General features: G+C 38.9%; 1 protein-coding gene across 1 annotated transcript in view; it reads right to left on the bottom strand.

The window, feature by feature from the left end:
- Positions 1 to 4,882, bottom strand: part of LOC103587716 (ryanodine receptor 2-like) — a gene marked incomplete at its 5' end in the record, with an annotated part of 226,133 nt that overhangs the window by 193,090 nt on the left and 28,161 nt on the right. The gene's annotated exons all lie outside the window — the stretch shown is intronic.

The raw sequence follows: 4,882 nt of genomic DNA, 5'->3' as shown, positions 1-4,882 counted from the left end.
GGAGAATAGCATAGCAGCTTTATGCTTACAATAATCTTTTTAAATTAATTATTTGATTTACTTCTCCCATGAAAATTTCCATAGACCAAATAGAGGAAGGCGTGACTATAAGAGCAATTTTTGTGTGGATGCATAGCATGGATTATGACCTGCTTTCTGTCTTAAACAAATTTTGGGGATGCGAATCAATTTGCAGAGAAACACAACGGGGGGATTTTCTTTAGAGTAAAACTACAAGTGACGGCAACTCAGTGTCCTAGGGTTGGTTTAATTTCTTCAGACTGGCAGGTCAGATGAAGCTCCAAATATGAGCAAAAACCCACATCTCCCCAAGTTATGCTACATGAACATGCAAACCAGGGAGAGACATTCGGTCAAATGTTTGACCAAAAGAAGCCAAACAATCTTTGGTCTGTAAGTCCCTCCATGTAATTGATCTGAAAGATCTAAGGGATTTTCTTAGCAAATGTTAATGATCATGAGTAGAAAATCACATCAAACAGCAATACTTTATTCTAAAATTAGCTAATATTGGACATGGAGAGAATGCATAATTATATTCAATCTGGTATTGGCACAAAGAAAGAAACAGTAATTCAGGTGCTGTAAAAAATAAAAAAGCTCCCCTATGATAATTTTGCCTTTCAGCCCAACCTCGATTTTTTTTAACTGATATTTCAGTTTAGTAATATAGAAACCAATTTTAAAAATTAATATTTCTATATAAGGACCTATCTCCAAACTTTAAAAAAAATGTTTATGAAATTGTCTCCTAAAAAATTATATGGATAAGGAATTAGCAACAAAGAAACACATATTTGGAGGACTTGTCATTGAAAGGAATTGTCAAACATAACAATCTGAGAGAGTGGGGCAAATTTTAGGCTGAGGAGTCTTTCTAGCATGAAGTTTCCATTAAGGAGGTGAAATGTCCTACGTCACCCATGAAATATCCATTCAATGTAAGCCTTTTTCACCAGCTCTCCTTTCCAGGTATTCAGATGCCAGGATTTTCCATAATCCTCCAACTGGTAACTTCCCCTTTGTGAGTGATGAACTATCTGGTAATCTTTGTTATGTGGAGATGGGAAAAGGTACCACCAAAGACTTAGATTTGTTGGTGGCTATATTAAATTAACGATGCTCTTCCAGAAATGTCAGGAGGCAACAGAAATTTAACATTAACAATTCCAAGTTTCAAACACAATGTATACTACTTACTGGCATAGATGGACCTATTTTAATTAAAAACCTCAACTATTAATCTTATGATGAAAGTATTCTATGTAAATGTTTAACTTTCTAGGGTCCCCCACTGAAAATATCCAAGACGGCACTGAGAAGGCAGACACGCTGATTGCAGGTCCAGAAAGCAGCAGCAGACGTTGCAGGTCGAGAAAGCAGCAGACAGGGGCTCGGTTTTCAACCCATGAAAGAGCAATTATACATCTAATGACACATCCTATAGAAATGTCCTTGTGTCACTCATGTCAATGACCTTCACTGGCATCAATTAGGTGTGCATACAGATATGCTTAAATAGAATTTGCTATATTTTTTTGGCAGATTGTAGTAAGTGTTGTCTTTTTCAACCTATCCACAACTATGTGCAAACAGCATTTGAATGGGCTGTTTCTTTTGAGTGTAATGGATTTGACATATATATATATGTCAAATAGAATATGACATATATATATATATATACATAGAATTATCTAGTTCTTCTTAAGAACTAGATAAATGAAAATAAATGATTGTGATAAGCTATGTGTCCTAACATTTTATCTCTGTGACACATGTCTATAAATCACAGAGCTGCATGAATGCCTAAAATATAAAGTAGATGAGCTACTTGGGGCTTTTTTCTTTTCCCAGCTTGTCTCAATAGAGAATTTCTTGAAACTAAAACCAACAAATTCATCTCTACAGAGAACACATCGATAATACTGACCTGGAGACACATAAAGCCTGCCCTGTATTCAGATTACCACCTACATAGAAAATTCATTGATATCAGGTTATAGACAATTCTACATATTTTCTTCAAGCCTTTCTAAACATGAATGAACCTTCATAACATGAAGGCACTTCACGGACCCTTGCATTATAGTAATTTGTATAAAATGCACTTTTTAAAAAAAATTATTTATTTGGTTTCTTTTTTCTTTTTTTTAAATATATATCCCCCCCCTTTTTTTTTGGCTGCTGGCCAGTACATGAATCGAACCCTGGACATTGGGATTGTCAGCATCACGCTCCAACCACCTGAGCAACCGGCCAGCCTGCATTCTTTGATTGTGTTACTATTGAGTTAGGAACATTGGAAATGATTTGCATGTTAACCACTGCAACAGCATCGAGGTATTTTTTTTAAAGACTAACTATATGTATAAGACATCACTCAGTCTACAGACAATGCCTCCAATACAACCATTTCTCCCTCTGTTCTATCTTTTGATTGTCTACCCCCACCATGACCTGCAGTCCCAGGCCTCTGTGCCAGAAACCAGCGCTGGAGGGGAGGGGAGGGCTGGGGGTGGGACAGACAGAAAGAACAGCTCATCGCTTTTGAAGCCAGGACTCAGAAATGCGATTCTCTTTGAAAGTGGGAACAGTGGCCCTGGGTAACTCAGTGGGCTTCTGTTTAAACAGATGCATGGATGCTCAGAGAGGCATTGATGAAGGGAGAGAGGGAAAGAGATGGAGGGAGGAAAGGTATTAAGGAGGGAGAGAGAGTAATTGATCAAGCTCTGATGCAGCGATCCAGAATTCTGCTGTTAGAAAATCGATAAAGAAGTCATTTGAATTTCTACATCTTACTTAAGTTTTGCTCTGTGTTTGTTTTTGTCACCTGGCGGCACAGAGATCTGAACCCTGGACCTTGGTGTCACAACACTGTGCTCTAACCAGCTGAGCCCCTGCAGGGTTGCCACTAGGAAGGGACTGCACTACCAGCAAGCAAATGGGATCAGCCTGGGTCTGTCTCTCAGGGTGAGGAAGCCATCACCTGACCAGCTGGAGGATGCATTTGGCTGCAGCAAGAGAAACCACAGGGCAGAGATTCCTGGTGATGGGTGCTACCCCTGCCCCCAAGACACCTGCCAAGCACCCACAGAGAGAGTCAGCTTTAGACACCTGACAGGCCTGATGAACAATACTATGACCCAAGAGGACCTTTTCTGCCAACCTTTCTCTTTTCCCTCCTTCCATGGCACCTGGTGGGGGCACAAAAGACCTGGCAGGGTGCAGGGAGAAGCAGCTTCCCACACTCCTGACCCTCCACACCTCCTGCACCTGAGTGATCCCAGACAGGTAACTTGAATTCAATTCAGAGGTTCGCCTCTTAAACAGGATCAGGCATTTCAGTGACTGAAATGAGACTTGGATGGCTTGAAATGACTGTAGGGTGTTTCACTCTCTGAATATGAGAAAGCTTAGGGGACCTGTTCTAATTTACTCCCAGGGATGTAGGGGAAGCCCCACAGAGCAGTTTGAATAGTCCTGAGGTTAGGGGGCAGGGGGCTAGATTATTTTCTGTTGCATTCAAGGTCAAAATATAAGATTTGAACTGTACAGGTCTTCAAGGAAAGAAATAACTGAAATGTAAAATTTTCTAAGATATATACACATAACAATCTTCAGTGTTCCAAAATGAACTCAGCAGAATCTTTACACTATATGGTACCTGAATGAACACATATTTCAGCATCGATATGTTTTATCATTAATAGAATGGTAATACTTAAGCACAAAGGAGTAGTCCAGATTCTAATCCTATAGATAAAGGATCATGGCTCACAAACAGCTGATCTAAGATTATAAAACTAGTCACTGGCAAAGATAAGCCTCATGGTTTTCCATGATATGATAATTGCTTTCTCAGAACTAGAAAGCAATCTCTACTGTAAAGATTTACAAATGAGCTTAACAAAAACCAATTTTGAGATGAGAAATTATTATGGAAACAAGAGACAGAAGAAGAACACCGTGAGGCAGATCAAAAGTGACCAAATGCCCAGAGGAATGAAAGGGAAGACTTTTAGGCAATGGTGACAAGTGACCCTATTCATTTACACATTCTCTCTAGTTCCAAAGAAATTCAAAGCAGCTTGAGTGGTTGGTCAAGAAATACCAGTCTGGATATGGCACAGAAATGCCGCAACAATAAGAAGACAGAGGGATATGTTTTAGGACAATGATATTAGGGGAGTGAGGACAAAACAAAAAGAAAAAAATACACATTCTCAAAAAGGAACAAGCTTCCATTACCAAGACAAGAAAAATGTGAAACCTGGGTCAGAACTGCAACTCTTGGCACAGAGGAAAGTATGAAATTTTAAAAAGAAATAGTTGAACAAATCTAGTAGTGGTACAGGTCTATACTATAGATAGATGATAAGTTTAAATTATTGCCAGGAATATAATAGAGAAATGATAGTTCTCAAAGACCAATACAGGTGTCATTATCATGGAAATGGTAAATTTAAAAAGCAAAAGTTGCCTTGACTATTAAAGGGCTAAAAGAAGTGAAAAAAAAAAGAGCAAAGAATCACCAAAAGCCAGATGGACACACAGTTGTTTAGGAAACAATTGCTGAAAGGGCAGGGAAAGGCTACAGAAAAGATAGCAGGATTCTCAAGATGCTGCATCAAGAGAATTGAATCCCGAGGCCGGAAAGAGTCACGAAGACTCATAAAGTAAAGCCATCGGTTAAGTCAATCTTAAATGATTCATCGTATTAAGCCACAGAGCAAATAAAAACAAAACAATATAACAATGAAAAACCTCACTGTCTTGCACTCTTGGGGAAAAAAGTGGTCTGGGACATCAGTCTTGGTGAGACTCTAATTTCCATTCAGAGTCCTGGAATATTAGGAATTGG

This window comes from Galeopterus variegatus, unplaced genomic scaffold (assembly GCF_000696425.1).
Source record: "Galeopterus variegatus unplaced genomic scaffold, G_variegatus-3.0.2 Scaffold482, whole genome shotgun sequence".
NCBI lineage: Eukaryota > Metazoa > Chordata > Mammalia > Dermoptera > Cynocephalidae > Galeopterus > Galeopterus variegatus.
Note: the sequence above shows the minus strand (reverse complement) of the source record. Positions and strands in the feature narration are given on the sequence as shown.